Source organism: Pogoniulus pusillus, chromosome 13, assembly GCF_015220805.1.
Source record: "Pogoniulus pusillus isolate bPogPus1 chromosome 13, bPogPus1.pri, whole genome shotgun sequence".
Classification (NCBI taxonomy): domain Eukaryota; kingdom Metazoa; phylum Chordata; class Aves; order Piciformes; family Lybiidae; genus Pogoniulus; species Pogoniulus pusillus.
Genome location: NC_087276.1, coordinates 1,235,638 through 1,253,062, shown reverse-complemented (window position 1 = coordinate 1,253,062; position 17,425 = coordinate 1,235,638). Strand labels below are relative to the sequence as shown.

The following is a 17,425-nucleotide window of genomic DNA, read 5'->3' as shown; positions in this document are numbered from 1 at the left end:
AAGCAGCCTGGGGGCTTTACTTCCTCATCCTCTTCCCCCACCCCCTACCCCCTTTTGCACCTTTTGCCAATATTTGGTATTTTGCAGGATAAATTCAGCACCAACACCTCCTCACAGCTGCACCCAACCAGGACCACAGGGGAGTCTGCTGGAGAAGCTGTAGTTGCAGTACTGTTTGCCAGCAAATCTGAGATGAGATAAAAAGTCATCTCTCATCACTGAGAAAATGAATGCGACGAACGCCAAAACATAATGAAAATGCTGAGATGGGACAATATGGCACACACAGCCAGAGAGAGGCAGTTGCCAAATGCAGGATTTGTACAATAGTGTGGTTCTGTTTGGGAGAAACACAGCATTTGCATGGGGGCACGGGCATAAAACATCTGTGCAGAATCTGTTACAGGCAAGAGGTGAAAACTGCCCACATGGAAGTTACAAACTTATCTCTTCATTAAAACCTGAGCACTGCCCTGAAGTTATAAATGTTTGCTACCCATTTCTTATCTTACTGGGTCTGCTCTTGGAAGTGTGAGAGTAAAATAGATCAGGCAGATAACAACATGGGAGGGAAAGAACTGTTTACATATTGCTAAGGTCCACAAAGTAACATCACATGGTATTCCAGAATAATTTTGGTTGGATGAGACCTTAAAGATTGTTGAGTCCAACCATTAACCCAACTCTACCAGGTCACCACTAAGCCATATGACTGAGCACATCTTTTCAATGCTGGTAGGAATGGAGGCTCCACCACTTCCCTGAGTGGAAATATATACCATACGGCCCTTTAACAACCCCTGCTATAAACTGCCTTTTCAAGCACTTTCTGTTTTCTTCCATACTTTAGCTGTGAGGTTCAAGAGTTTGCCACAAGGGACAATTAAACTGTAGTAATATATTTCCTTATGTATATAACAGACTCCAGAACAACATTTATTTGATGAAATAAATATTGTTTATTCATATGTTCAAAGCCACTTTGTCCTTAAAACCAAACAAATCAGGCAATGTTCAAGAGTTCATAGAATCATAGAATCAACCAAGATCGTCCAGTCCAACCTAGCATCCAGCCCTATCCAGTCAACCAGACCATGGCACTAAGTGCCCCAGCCAGGCTTTGCTTCAATGCCTCCAGGGACAGTGACTCCATCATCTCCCTGGGCAGCCCATTCCAATGCCAATCACTCTGCCAACAACTTCCTCCTAACATCCCAGACTACACCTTCCCTGGCACAACTTGAGACTGTGTCCCCTTGTTCTGTTGCTGGTTGTCTGGCAGAAGAGACCAACCCCACCTGGCTACAGCCTCCCTGCAAGTAGTTGTAGACAGCAATGAGGTCTGTCCTGAGCCTCCTCCTCAGGGGTGATCTTATTACTGTCTACAACTACCTGAAGGGGCATTGTAGCCAGGTGGGGGGTGGCCTCTTCTCCCAGGTAACCAGCAATAGAACAAGGGGACACAGTCCCAAGTTGTGCCAGGGTAGGTATAGGCTGGATAATAGGAAGAAGTTCTTCACAGAGAGAGTGATTGGCATTAGAATGGGCTGCCCAGGGAGGTGGTGGAGGCACCGTCCCTGGGGGTCTGCAAGATAAGCCTGGATGAGGCACTTAGTGCCATGGTCTGGTTGATTGGATAGGGCTGGGTGCCAGGTTGGACTGGATGATCTTGGAGGTCTCTTCCAACCTGGTTGATTCTATGATTCTATGATTCTGCAGTCTACACACCTCCAGGTCCCTCAGCCTCTCCTGATAGTTCTTTAAAGTGTGTATGCTGTATTTTAATGATAACATGAATGAACCAACTGACTCCAATGCAATTTGTTACAATTAAGTGCTAAACAACAATGTTAGCAATACAATTGAGTCGGTTCAGACTCTTTTCGGCTTGAAGCTGAGAATCCTCTGACTCATATAAAAAATTTGCATGTTAAAATTAAAGACAAAATCCCTCTCTACCTGTTTGAAATTAAAAGCCATCCCAGTGAAGCTTGAAAAATATCTGCCCATTGTTTAACGACCTTCTAATACTAGCGAAAGAACATCCAAGAACATCACAGTTAATTCTGTTCTAATCAGGTTAACGTCGGAAGCCAAGGCCAGGACTACAGCAAGCTGTTTGCTAGCATTTGATATTTCTGGCAAATAAACTCATGGCTCTTCATCCATTAAGTTCCCATCCAACAAATAGTAGCAACTGCTTCTGACATTCAGTACAGAGTATCCTGCCTCCATACAGAATCCCGCTGCTGTAAATAACTCACCGCTGGTTTGTTATAGGAAGTCAATCAGCTTTCAATGGTCCCTGATAAACCAGCAGAGTTCCAGGGAGAAAAAAAAGAATTGTAATAGTTCACTTTTGTCCCAGTATGTAAGGAAGAATCTGGGGATCATTTATTCTTTATTGAGATGCAGGAAGGGAAAAATAAAAAGCAACCACATGTTATTAGGTTCCCATCCTTCGTACTAAGATCACAGTTCAGTGATCATCTTCTGAACTTGGTATTATTTTTCATAAGTACTGTTCAATCCAGCATGTGCAATAGCCTACATTTGTACTGCCTTTAAGTCCCAGTTTTATGTCTCTGTCTCAATCAGTACGCACTGGTGAGCTAAATGGACGTAATCAAGCTTGCTAGAGCTGATCAGTGACCAGCTTTAAAAGGCCCGGAAGAGCTGTTTTCTCCAGCTGGATTGTCGATGAAAGCCCTCTCAGCAAACATGCTGTATATGAGCACTCAGTTTCTAACCATTCACCTAGAAAGGGAAATGAAAGATTTGCTGAGGTCAGACTGAGATGTGTATGAAAAACAATAGCTTATTTGGCCAGAAGGCATTATTTCCCTGTTCACTAAAGGAGTTCACAAGATCCCAGCACGGTTGGAGTTGGAAGAGACCTCGGGAGATTACCTACCCCAACCTCACTGCTAAAGCAGGGTCACCCAGAGCAGGTTACCCAAAATCACAGCCAAACAAGTTTTGACTCTTTCCAGAGAATGAAGCATTTCACTCTACAGGCCAGCAGACCTTGTTACAGTCTGGAGTCGTGAAATGCCTCAGATTCCTTCAGACTCTTAATTCCCTGTGCAGCCAGTGAAATGTAGAGTCCTGAATGACATTTGTCATTGACAGCCCTGAGCTGCTGCTCAGGTAATCCCTTGCATAGGGAGGTCAGTGCAGAAACAGAACTGCTGACCTCCACCTGAGTACCTGAAGAAGCTGTTGAAAGGATTGTCTTTTCCCCATTGGAACTACTCCCCACTGAAGCTTTCATTCTGCTGCTCTGCCCTCACCTATTTTTCTATGATTGTACTGCACATCTATTCAAGCCTTAGATGATTACATTATGGGTTCCAACCCCTACCAATGTAACTTCAGTCATGTTAAGGAAGCATAGCTGAAAGTCACATCTTAATTGCAGTTATTTCAGTAGAGGATTATTACTTTTAGGTTGTTTCCTTTTTTTTAATCTAGTTTGGTTTTTTATTTCTTTAACTGTTATTAAGCTTCCATTTTTCTGTTACCAGTTGAATACCATTTCAGTGTATAGCCTTTTCTTACATGCATATCAAAACCAACCCAACCCCCTCCTTCCCCCTCCAACCACCATCACCTCTTCAGTTGGCAGTGTCCACGTTAAGTGTCATTGGAGCTGCTTCTTCTTCTTCTTCTTCTTCTTCTTCTTGTTCCAACTGAATGATTTCTGTTTTTTTTCTTTTGCTGATGTCACTATGACAGTGTAAGGATGTCTGCCACTGTTAGTTCTTGCCTAGTTCTCGTTCAAAAGAACAAAGTCTCTTTTCTATGGATAGGGCTGGGTGCTAGGTTGGTCTGGATGATTTTGAAGGTCTCCTCCAGCCTGGTTGATTGCATGAAAAAAAAACAAAACAACAAAAAACACATTATATATATATATATATATATATATATATATATATATATATATATATTCTTCAGTAAAGAAGAGCATAGTTTCCTATGTCCAACCCACATACAGGCCAGACATGGAGTTCATCTAAGCCTGTCAAGGGCTATCTGAAGTTCACTGGAGGACAACTGATCTCAGGCAAATGATCAAGACTTTCAGCTCATCTAGATTATTAACAAAAACTGTAAAAAAGCATACCACAGACAACTGCAGATATCAAAAATATCAGTAAATAAAATAAGGTAGAGAAAGCAGATGGAAGCAGTAACATCCATTACAGTACAAGACATTCATTACAAGACTGCCTGCAGGAAAGGCTGAAACCTCATTACTCAAATGTACTTCTCTGCACCAAATGTGTGATATTTACAGTTATGATTAGTTTACAGACTAGCTGAAGCTTGGACTAATGCCTGTTTTTGTTCTTTCAGAAACATTTGAACCATCTTCAGGGCAAACAGACATGACTGTAATAATATGTATAATGTGCCTACAAAGTAGATCAAAGAGCAAAACCAGGGGAGAAAAAAGAGATATAAAGACAGAAAAACATTTAGAAAGTTAGAGAGGTAAGGAGGCTGGTGGCAAACACTGCAGATGTATGGGACAGTGAAAAGGTTAATGAATTAGCCTATACAAGTGAGTCTGCCTTTTAAAACCAAAATGTACTGCCTGATATCCATTGAATCACTCCTCCTCCAGTTTGCTGGAGGTTGAAGCCGTACTGCAACCCACACAGACAATGACTCTCTTTCAGTTACTGTGGGTATTATGTGCTACCAGTAGAGAAAATGGGAAACAGCATCCCACACTGAAGCCTACACAGAATTTTATCATTAAGGAAAAAACAGTTATTTCAACAGAAAAGTTCAGAGCACTTGCTCAGTGAAGGCTGGCTCTGCAGAATCATAGAAATGTTGTGGTTGGAATACACCTTTAAGATCAAATCCAACCATTAACTCAGCACTGCCAGGTCACCACTAAACCATGTCCCTCAGCACCACATCTTCACTGCTTTTAAATCCCTGCAGGGTTGGCCACTCCCCTGAGCAGTCTGTTCCAGGGCTTGACAGCCCTTCTGGGAAGAATTCTTTCATAATATCCAACCTAAGCCTCAACCTTAGTTGCCATAGGCATTTTAGGATGCTTCTTTCACCAAAATTGTACATGAACTGGGTGAGGGCTTCTTAGTTGCAAAGAAATAAACCCGACATTGCAACTGATTCAGGGAGCATATGCAAAGCAAGGGGCTGTGTAAAGGTAGTCAAGTAGAATGGAAAACCCAAGGAAATACTCTGTCTCCTTGTGAAAGGAATGAGATAAACGTGCAAAGAGTGAATTGGGATGTTTTGAGCATCTCACTTGCTATATTTGGGAATCTCTTTACTACCTAAAGGACAAACCTGCATTTCAGAACTGCTAAATCAGGCCTCCTGCTTACTTTTACCCTTCAGCCTTCTCTACTCATCCATATGCTACCACACAAGAAGAAACCAAGCAGGTAGCTAGTCCTTGCCTTACTGTGCAAAAGGCAGATAACACCAGAAATAGAGACAGGAGTTTTCAGTTGAAGATGTTGATGAAGGGCTTTCTATTTTTCTTTCAAAGGAATTAGAAAGGCTGTTGCAGAATGAACCTGGCCCTTGTTAGGGGGTTAATATTTTTACCTGCTGATTTAATGGCTTGGAGCTACTCACCACGAGGCCATGTGAGTCCCAGCTCTGACACTGGGACTGTATTAAAAGCAGGAATGAGTATAACAATCCCTCTCAGCAACAGTGAGCTGCTGGATCAGGTCCTATTGGATTAAATGCTGTCTAGCTTCATCTTAAACCTCCCTCTCAATACAATCTTCTCCCTTTCCAAAGTTGTCAAAAATGAGATCTGATCATAGAAATCTAATACTACTTGCATGAAAGATGTCTGGGCCAAAAATAAACTCTCTTGACTTCTAAATTCAGTGCATTCAGCTCTTTGATTGACTACTTTCAGGAGAAATTGTCTCAATGACTATTAACTAGAACTTCCCCTATGTCTCAGTGAGGGTGCAGCCAGGTGGGATTGGTCTCTTCTGCCGGGCAAGCAGCAACAGAAGAAGGGGACACAGTCTCAAGTTGTGCCAGGAGAGGTCTAGGCTGGATGTTAGGAGGAAGTTGTTGGCAGAGAGAGTGATTGGCATTGGAATGGGCTGCCCAGGGAAGTCGCTGTCCCTGGAGGCATTGAAGCAAAGCCTGGATGAGGCACTTAGTGCCATGGTCTGGTTGATTGTCTAGGGATGGGTGCTAGGTTGGACTGGATGATCTTGGAGGTCCAACCTGGTTGATTCTATGATTCTATGAATTAGTTTCTGTCTACAAAAAAAAAAAAAAAACAAAAAAAGCAAACACAAAAAACCCCTCAAACAACAACAACAACAACAAAAGAAAATAAAAACAAAACACAACAAAACAAAAACAAACAATCAAACAAAAAACCACAAAAAACCCTCACACCAAAATAAATTAGTATCAGGCTGTGTTAGAATGTTACCAACCCAACACAAAGCCAACCCAGAGTGTAGCACTTCAGGTGAGCTCAGACATCGCTTCAGCTGGCTTTGAAGAAGCCTGTGCCTGCAAGACCCTGGCTTGTCTGAGTTCCCATTTCACTTGTCCAGAGCCATGGCTGGCCATGATTCCCAAGCTTTGTTTTATGTCAGTGTGTGGCAAAAAATGATAGCTTTTACTTTCTTACCCTCTTGTATTTTCCTTGGAATGCTTTGTAAAGTGAATCTAATATGTTGTTTAGGAATTCAACAACTGACTGATGAAGACCTTAAATTGAGGAATATCAAATGGCTCAGAGGCCAGAAAAAAAACAAACCCAACCCAAAAAAGCTCCTTGGGAAGAGAGAAGCACAGAGGAAAGCATAAAATTCACAGAACTCCACATCAAATGAGTTTAGCACATGTGTGTACATTTATGCTACTTCCCACAGAAATGCCATAGGACTTTTCCACAGCTCTGCTAAATGAAGACAGACAAATCCTTGTGCAGAGTTTGGCAGTCATTGCTCTCTACAACTACCTGAAAGGAGGCTGCAGCCAGGTGGGGTTGGGCTCTTCTGCCAGGCAAGCAGCAACAGAAGAAGGGGACACAGTCTCAAATTGTGCCAGGGCAGGTCTAGGCTGGATGTTAGGAGGAAGATGTTGTCAGAGAGAGTGATTGGCATTGGAATGAGCTGCCCAGGGAGGTGGTGGAGTCTCTGTGCCTGGAGGTGTTGAAGCAAAGCCTGGCTGGGGCACTTAGTGCCATGGTCTGGTTGATTGTCTATGGCTGGGTGCTAGGTTGGACTGGCTGAGCTTGGAGGTCTATTCCAACCTGGTTGATTCTACAATTTTATGATTCTATGATCTATTCTACTAACCTAGATAGCATCTTTCACACAGTCTCCACAGCTCTTGAGAGAGCCACTTTCCTTTTTTTTTTTTTTTCGTTTGTGTTTGTGTTTTTTTTTTGTTGGACTTGGTTTGTTTATATTAGACATGGTTTGGATATAGTCTCCTCTAAGAGTGAAGAGAAAAGGGGCCTACACAATATAAGAAATACTCCAAAATGCCTGTGTCAAGGTGGCACAAAGTGCAATAACAAAAGGATGTGTGAGAGAGTTGGCAAGATGGGATGCTGAAATCAAAACCAAACTGCAAGGAAGTTAACTGCAGACAGAACTCAAAATTCCTAACTCTTCTGAGTGTGTATGTGGATAACAGACTTACCAAGAGCAGCTATAATTCATGACAATCTATATGTTTTGGAAGGAAGATTGAAATGTGATTGAACCCTGAAGAAAAACATCTCTAGCAAGATCGAGATTAGACATAGATGTCTGACAGCTACAGACCCTTCTAAAGAATTAGATTTTGGCCACTTCTACAAATATTGGACTGCCTTATTTTATCTGGGATGAAATTTCTGTGTTCACATAGGGTTTTTTTTTAACTAAAACAAAGTGTGTTCCTGACTTTCAGTTAGGGGCAAGGCTTTACAAAATTATTTACTTTACTTTTCCCCCTTGGGGTTTGAAAATATGATTTAAACAATTGGTACATGCTTATTCTCAGCAGGAAGCCATTTATAAACTCAACTAAACGTGAGCCATGCCAAAGATTTCTGATTTTAGCCACTAAACTCATAAGTCTGAACTACTCGAGCACCTTGAGCAGGATTTTAACCTGTAGCTCTTCAGGAGTTTCTGATAGTCATTAATGCAATTAAAACCTTGCTGTATTTTCCTTGTATTATATTCTATGTTACCATATTCAATCCCTAAGTTCAAAAAAACCCAACAAACCAAACACAGAAAAACAAGCAAACAAAAAACCCAAGCCAAAAACCACATAGCAAAACCAACCCAAAACATAACAACATCTTTTAAGATGTCTCTGTAGAAAATGTTACCACATTGAAGATTGTTGCCAGTGCTGAGCCCTGGCCTTTGCACACAACTGGTATTGTCTCATCTAGAGTTTCTCATTTTGCTTCAGTCTATTCACTTTAAGTCCCAGAATAATTAACTGAGCCCGTTAGATCAGCCAATCCATTATCTTTAAAGATAAAGAGAGTGGCTTTAGGAGGAGAATTTGTTTAAGCCTGTAAATGCAGTCACTGAGTGCCACAGACTCAGCCTGGAGAATGAAATATTGAGATTTGCCACTTAGCCTCTTCTGCTTTAAGGTTCAAAATTCTAATCTCCCCTTTGCAAGTACTGGTGTACCTGAACTGCCCTGGCATTGTGAGTGTATTAATGAAGAAATAACACTGCTTTCAATGACTCACAATAATTTCACACCTCAAATGGGAGAAATATTTTGCACAGCATCAAGAATTTCTGCTTCTTTTTTCCCTCTTCTAGTTTTCTTTACATGTCCAGTTTCAGCAACTGCAAAGTCTTGCACATGGAGTTATTTCTGACGCTCAGAATTTAATTCTGTGTCTTGTATTTTTTTCTCCTGGGACACAGTCTCAAGTTATGGCAGGAGAAGTTTGGCTGGATGTTAGGAGGAAGTTCTTGCAGAGAGAGTGATTGGCATTGGAATGGGCTGCCCAGGGAGGTGGTGGAGTCACCGTGCCTGGAAGTGTTGAAGCCAAGCCCGGCTGGGGCACTTAGTGCCATGGTCTGGTTGATTGGCCAGGGCTGGTTGATAGGTTGGGCTGGATGATCTTGGAGGTCTTTTCCAACCTTCTTGGTTCTATGGCTAGAGAAATGTCATGTGTAAAGAAACAACATCTGGTTCCATGTCTTCTTTAAAGACAGATAAGCAAGCAGTATCACAGTTCTTGTGATCAAAAAGATGCACCTTAAAATGCGTGTTAAGAAACAACCCAGAAAGCAAAGGAAAATGCAGCTAATCTGAAAACTACCTTTGGTGGCTTTAGGATAGTCCAGTTATACTCTGAAAACTTAGGTTCGAGGCACTCAAGCAGTGCAGGCTGTAGTCATGTGCAAGCCAATCTGGCCTTACCATTTCCTTTGATTATTTCCTAGAATTTCAGTTTCAATCCTTCCCAGCATGTTTGCCAGAAAAATAACAGCAACTTAATGATATCTGGTGTCAGTCTATGTCTCCAGATTCTGGGCTGCAGCAGCAGAAGTGTGGCCAGCAGGGCCAGGGAGGTGATTCTCCCCATCTACTGTGCTCTGCTGAGACCCCACCTGCAGTACTGCATCCAGTTCTGGAGCTCGTATTACAAGAGGGATGTGGAGATGCTGGAGAGTGTCCAGAGCAGGGCCAGGAGGATGCTCAGAGGGCTGCAGCAGCTCTGCTGTGAGCACAGACTGAAAGAGTTGGGGCTGTGCAGGCTGGAGAAGAGGAGGCTCCCAGGTGACCTTCTTGTGGCCTTCCAGGATCTGAAGGGGCTACAAAAAGGCTGGGGAGGGACCTTTGAGGCTGCCAGGGAGTGCCAGGACTGGGGGGAATGGAGCAAAGCTGGAGGTGGGGAGATTCAGAGTGGAGGTGAGGAGGAAGTTGTTGAGCAGGAGAGTGGTGAGAGGCTGGACTGGGTTGCCCAGGGAGGTGGTTGAGGCCCCATGGCTGGAGGGGTTTAAGGCCAGGCTGGCTGAGGCTGTGTGCAGCCTGCTCTAGGGTAGGGTGTCCCTGGGCATGGCAGGGGGGTTGGGACTGGCTGCTCCTTGTGGTCCCTTCCAACCCTGACTGATTCTGTGATTCTATGAACTGAACCTACCTGTGTTCTGTTGCAGAGGCTCTCTTCCTGTGCTGTTAATTCCACCCCAGGTCACTAGAGAACAATGTCTCCCACTGCGGTACACAGCATTTAAGATCAGCTTTGGAAGTTGTTCTATTGTTATTTAAAACTAAAGCTCTAACAGGCAGAGAAAAGTCATTACAGTGCCGCAATTAGAAGGAGGAGTGGTTTGATTACCACTCCGATCACACTGTGGTTTTTGAGCTGAAACAAGCAGGGCAGAGCCATAGTACACTGCCTCCATAAGATTCAGCTGTCGTAGGTGGGACTGAAGTTTGCTTAGGACACCATAAGGCAGATGGCTTGCAGACCCCACATTTCTCTGGAGCCCAGAAACAGTTCTAGCAGCAACAGGTGTGAGCTGGAACCTCGGAGGTTCCACCTGCACATGAGAAAAAATAAGAATGATAAAATCTTTGCTGCAAGGGTGCTGGAGCTCTAGGATAGACTGCCCAGAGAGGCCATGGAGCCCCTTTCTCTGCACAAGTTCACAACCTAGCTGGAAGCAATTCTGGGCAATGTGCTCTGGATGACCCTATGGGCAGGAGATTGGAGTAGATGATCTCCAGGGATCCCTTTCAACCCATGCTGTGCTGGAATTCTGTGATTTCGTGTGGAGTCCAAGTGAAACTAAGACCTAAATCACTTCAGTTTTCAGTCAAATTGGCAAAGAAGAGCTGGTCATGTTCAAGAATAAAGTTCTCTGCTGTGACAGTGAGTTGATGTAAGGTGGGCAGGGTGACAGTCCTGAAAAGGAGGACAAGGGATTTCTCTTTGATGGAATGGAAAACCACAAGAGAGGTTCAAAAACTGAATGATGAGCTAGAAATTTCTGCATCTTCTCTATGGATATGTAGAAATCAAGACTGTGCTTCTACAGGCAAGAGAAAAGAAAGATGCAGCAACTAAAATGTGAGTTGATTAATCTAGACAGCAATTTCAACTGTGTGAACTCACTGAAAGGTACTGACAGAGCTGCAGGGCAGAATGAGACAGCACAATCAAGATATTGGGAGGATGTGAGGATCTGCAGAGATACTTAAAGACACCCACAGGATTTTTTTTTGAGCTTCAAAGACCAAAAATCATGCCTTAATCTAAGTGAGTCTTTAAAAAAGTAAAGCATTGAGGAGGAAATTGAAACGGGCCACTATGTCATAAAATGTATTAGATATCAAATGGGATTGTTTGGGTCTGCTTTGGCATCAAGAATGTTGACTTGACGTTTCATTCATACATTCATTCATGGGTATTTGAAGTAATTCATAGAATCATAGGATCAGTCAGGGTTGGAAGGGACCACAAAGATCATCTAGCTTAAACCCCCCTGCCATGGGCAGGGACACCCTACCCTAATTCATGAATACTTCTCTTTTCCTGCTCCACATATACATTCCTACTCAATCTTCTTGGACCTATTGCTTTGAAAAATAAATTCTATTTAGCACATGCTCCTTGCTGCTTTTTTTGTTACATATGCTTTTGCTATGACAAGAGCATGGGTCTTAATTAATCTGACAGTGTGATTCAATGTAATCCAATCCAGGTCTTTAAGGAGAATTGTATATAACACAGCAAAGTGCTAAACCAGAACCTTTCTGAAAAGGCATTTGGTGTGATGGTGAAACTTCAGGAAACTGAATCAGAAACCTGAAGCAGGAAACAGAAATCTGAAACGGTGCTACAAATCCCACTGGGACAGCCATTTGTAGATGTGAACTATTCCCACCACAAATCTTGGTATTCGTGCCTTGTATAAACCTAAGTTTTCTTCTGGGAAAAAAACAGAACAAGAAAAAAAGGATGTCCTGAAACACTGGAGTCTTATTGTTCTTTCTATGCTAAAATTCTCAGAGCCTTCCCATTTTGAACCTCTATTTTTAGGGACAGTACCATCAGGCTTTACTGCGCACGTCTAGTCACAGCTTGGCATGTGAGGTATAAGCCCAGAAGTGAAACTGTTTTAGTTAATTGAAGAGGAGAATGCAATCAGTCAGATTCTTTTTCTAATTAAAAACTGCAAAAAAAAAAAATTAATTCCAAATGCTTTCTTGCACAAAATAGCTCCAAATCATATAGGGAATTAGGATGCGGAATTCAAGCTTGAATACAGAGTGGAAATTCTCTCCAGAAAATTCCATCATATTTTCATCCAGATTCAGAGCGGGGAAGAGTTTCTGTTTAGGTCTTGAAAAAGATGTAAACCCAAATGGTTAAACACACTGTGAATGTGTCCAGACCTTCAGGGGACTGGAAATGTCAGTATGGGTAACAGATGTAGGGGCTTGGTCTGGGTTTGAAAGCCCCACAGAATTATGAACATACCAACGTGTAACTGCTTCATCCACAGAGCAGAAATGCAGACTGTAGGTCTAGGCAGCACTTTGAGGGATCAAATGTAGCTGAATACCCATGGTGTTAGTAGGAAGCTTTTCCTTTGTCTAATTTAAATCTTCCTTACTGTATTTTAAGATCATGTTTACTTACTTCACTCATCTTAGACAAATAGGTTCCTTAGCTCTTTAAATATCCATTTTCTTGTCACCCCCCTGTCATACATTTCCATTCCTTTCTTCCTCGTCTTCCTGACATGCTGGGGTTTTTTTGACCTGGAGATCTGGGAACTTGGGAAGAGGAGTACTTAAGGAAATTCAATGAGGGCCAGTGCAGAGTCCTACACTTGAGGAAGAATAACACTCAGCACCAGTGCAAGAAGGACCTGCAAATCATGGTAAACAAGTTGACCACGAGCCAGAAATGTGCCCTTATGGGAAAGAAGGTCAATGGTGTCATTTGGTACATGAAGCAGGCCAAAGGAAGTTCTCCTTCTCCTGTACTCTGCACTGGTGGGGTCACATGTGGAGTACTGTCTCCAGTACTGGAATCTCCAGTTCAAGAGAGACAAGAAACTACAGAAGAGCATCCAACAGAGGCTGGGACAATGCTGAGGGAATCTCTCTGACAAGGAATAGATGAAACAGCTGGTGTCTTTCAGGCTGGAGAAGACTGAAAGGGGATCTTCTTCATGTTAATACATATCTAAAGATGCCAAGAGGATGGGGCCAGACTATTTTCAGTGGTGTCTGATAACATGACAGGTGGAAACAGGGACAAAGTAGAATAAAGGAAGTTCCGTGCTAAAAAATTCTCCTGTGCGAGTGCTGAACCTTAGAACAGGCTACCCAGAGAAGTTGTGGAGTCTCCTTCTCTGGAAACTTTCAAAACCTACGTGGACACGATCCTGTGTGTGAAGCTGTGTTAGCAGGGTGGTGGGACTAGATGATCTCCAGCAGTCCCTTTCACCCTGACCACACAGCTATTCTGACACCATTTCTTTTCAGCTTGTCCAGCCCAATTACATTTCTCTACAGGACAATGCCTAGAGTGGGACACAGTAGTCTTCTTTCCCAATGCTAAGCACAACAGACAGTGTCATGGATTCTGCAGCTGCAAAATGTATCACAGGTCTGGACAGTGCAACTATAACTTTACAAGATATTGTGTGGGGACTTACTTTCTTGTGACAATGATATTTGTCACTTATGATTTACATGTGATTTCCTACAAGTCTTCTGAAGGCCTTCCTAATGTACCTCATTCTGTGAATGTGCAGCTTGTTCTCAGCAAAATGCAGGATAAAGGCAGCATTTTTTAAAGTAAGGTCTTGCATTTATCTGTTTTGAATCCTACTGAGTTTTGGCATCCTCTCAGCTCCTTTCCCATTGCTGCCACCACAAGTTTAATAACCATTAATAAAAATATTGAATGTCACCAAAACTCAGAACAGAGCATTTCAGAGCCCTCTCAAAACAGAAGAATGAGCTGAGCAGTGAGTAACTGAAAATGTTTAAGGCACTGCCTCCCCCACGCGAGAGCTGGATCCTGTTACCTTGTGTTTCTGAGGCCACTGCAAGAACACCAGCAGTGAAGTCAAGCTGAAATCCCTTTCTCTTGGTACTTTATCTGAAAGGCCTGATACACCAACAGGCAAAAGTAGATTGGTTGTACATTGTTTGCTCTTTACAGACCTATGCTGGCTGTTACTCATCTCTGCTGGCTTCCAAAGAGCTTTAGAATAGACTGATACTTTCAGTGCTTTCACAGAAATCAAGTTTGCTGTTCTGTAATCTTACTCTCCTCCCATTTATTTACTCACTAACTTAAAAACCCTTCCTAACCTTCAGAAGGTCTCTTCCACGACCTGGCCTTTAGAAAAACTCTGAGTTTTGTGCCTGTTATGGAAATCTGATTACAAACTTAACATGATAACTGTGGAAGGACATAAGGCTTGAATACCATTGAGAACTTGTAAATGCACTTCTTTAGGGGGATACAGATACATGTATAAATATATATGAGCCACTGTGGGAATGCAAAGTGAAGAAGGATGTGGGAACAAAGTGAAGAAGGATAACAACAGGCGGATGCTGACCTTGGCTCCCACCAGCTGCTGGCTGCCTTATCTCAGCAAGGATAGATAACGGACACCTCGTTAATGAGGAAACCAAGGCGTGGTTTATGCTGATGGAGTGGGCTGTCCTTGACTAATTATGCTAATGTGTAGGCGTGAGCCTTGGCCCTGAGGGATATATTGAGAGCTGAAATGATCAATAAAGATCTCTGGCATACTTCACATTGAATCGTCTGCAGTCCATGTGGCCTTGCCTTTGATCACACTGATCTGTGGGGCTTTGACCACATTTCCCATGGCAAAGCTAATTCAGGTTTCTGCAACAAGCCACCACAGCAACTGTGAGGCCAGCAGTTGGTTCAGTCCCATATCAAAAGGAAGCTGAAGCCAGTCAGATTTTCCCTCAGTTTAAGTAGAATTCTCTTCCTTAGCCTTAAAGTGTGAAGTTCACACTCCCTTGCAGGATACATAGTGTCACCGATGGCAGTGCACACACAGTTTAGATGGGGTGAGCTCACAGGCCCATTCAGAATGCTCACGTTAAACAGAACCTCCCCAGTGAGCTTTCAGTCAAGTTCTGCAGATGCATAATAGAGAAGTTAGTTTGAGTAAAAAGGTGAGGTTTATAGAGCACATAGCTTGCTGCCTTCCACAAACACAGCCTGTCCTCTCCTGTGTTCTGAGGAGCTGGATGAGACTCTTGGCTTCTGTTGCACTGAGTCAGCACTCCCCAAAGGCTTGTCTGGGAGATGAAGTACAGCCACAAGGTTTTTGAAATGGGACTTCAGCAGCTCCTATGAACAAGATGAACAGCTCTGGCCCTCCCTTTGTTTGACCTTTCTCAACTATGTTCTTAGACTCTTTGAAAGAAGAACAGATTTGTTCATCATATACCATAACATAAAGTGAGTTGTTCTGTTGAAGTTTTTGGGTTGCATTCATTTTGGGGTTCAGTTGTTGTTGTCCTCTTCACTTCTTTGTTTTCCTCCAAAGGGAAACATCATTTAGCATCATAACTAAAAATTACTTTGGTCATAAGCATTTTAATTATATTGGTTAATTACAGTGTAGTTCTTTACTGAGGAATTCTGTTCCTTTTTCAGCCTTGTATTTTTTCCTCTCTTATTCACTATAAAAGATTACCTTATGTGACTTGAGGGCTACTGGAAAACTAGATCAAAAGTAAAGATCAGTAATTTGTAAATTATCTTTGAGTGAGCATACACAAAGAATAAAAATACTCTCAAATTAACAAGTGACACCAGCTCCATAGTCAGAACACTCTGCCTATGCTTCAGAGACTTTAACCAAGAAAGACAGTAAGGAAAGAATCATAGAATCATAGAATCAGCCAGGTTGGAAGAGACCTCCAAGATCGTCCAGTCCAACCTAGCATCCAGCCCTAGCCAATCAACCAGACCATGGCACTAAGTGCCTCATTCAGGCTTTTCTTGGACACCTCCAGGGATGGTGCCTCCACCACCTCCCTGGGCAGCCCATTCCAATGCCAATCACTCTCTCTGCCAACAGCTTCCTCCTAATATCCAGCCTATACTTCCTCCTGAACAACTTGAGACTGTGTCCCCTTGTTCTGTTGCTGGTTGCCCAGCAGAAGAGACCAATCCCACCTGGCTGCAGCCTCCCTTCAGCTAGTTGCAGACAGCAATGAGCTCTGCCCTGAGCCTCCTCTTCTGCAGGCTGCACACCCCCAGCTCCCTCAGCCTCTCCTCACAGGACTCTGCTTCAGGTCCCTCCCCAGCCTTGCTGCCCGTCTCTGGACACCTTCCAGCACCTCAACATCTCTCTTGGATTGAGGAGCCCAGAACTGGACACAGCAGTCAAGGTGAAGAAGGAAGAGAAAATATTACTGCTACCTAGGTGTGGGGTTTTTGCTTGATTTGTTCTGTACAAGAAATGATGGACCATCAGGAATTCTGGGCAGCAGAAATTCTCTGCTGGGAACCAAAATGGTTTTTGATCTCCCCTTTCATGGCTTGTGGCTCCACCAACTTGCCCTCTGTTGTGCCAAGCATAGGCAGGACATATTTCTCTCTGCTGGAAATAGCAATTTTGCAATTATTATTTATTTTTAAGTGAAACGTTCCGAACTTTATCTGATTGATGGCTTCCTGTTGTTATTAAGGAGTGGTAATGTATTAGGAGGAAGAATGTTCTGAAGACATGGCGCTATTCTGTCATCAACCACCAGCAGGAACCTGTCACTCCCAGAGATGTGAGGTTTACTTTAGAGCATTTCTATCTGCTCACGGACACAGAAATAATATGAGGAGGAAATCAGGCACTACTTAAAGTTTTCATGTCACTGAATGATTGCATTGAGTTGGAAATTGAGAAGTTTTGGGAAAGGGAAGGCAAGATCACGTTTCTCTGCCAAAATGAGAGGATTTTACATATTATTAAGTGTTAGAAGAACCTAAATATATAGGGATCAGGCCCTGCCAGCATGGGTTTAGGAAGGGCAGGTCCTGTCTCATCAACTCGATCTCCTTTTATGATCAGATTCCTGCCTGGTGAATGTGGGGCAGGCTGTGGATGGAGTCTGCCTGGACTGCAGCAAAGCCTTTGACACTGTCTGCCACAGCAAGCTCCTGACACAGCTGGCAGCTCCTGGCTTGGACAGATTCACTCTGATATGGGTCAGGAACTGGCTGGAGGGCCAGGCCCAGAGAGTGGTGGTGAATGGTGCCACATCCAGTTGGCAGCTGTCACCAGTGCTGTGCCCCAGGGATCAGTGCTGGGCCCAGTCCTATTCAACATCTTTATCGATGACCTGGACGAGGAGATTGAGTCCAGCATCAGTAAGTTTGCAGATGGCACCAAGC

The 17,425-nt window shown here is 43.1% G+C and overlaps 1 long non-coding RNA gene across 1 annotated transcript; it reads right to left on the bottom strand.

The window, feature by feature from the left end:
* Positions 1–1,658: 1,658 nt before the first annotated feature.
* On the bottom strand, positions 1,659–16,629 carry LOC135180274 (uncharacterized). Its single transcript, XR_010304351.1, has 3 exons — positions 16,457–16,629; positions 3,614–3,859; positions 1,659–2,757 (listed from the first exon to the last, which is right to left on the bottom strand). It is a non-coding gene; the product is annotated as an uncharacterized LOC135180274 (long non-coding RNA).
* Between the last annotated feature and the right edge of the window lie 796 nt (positions 16,630–17,425).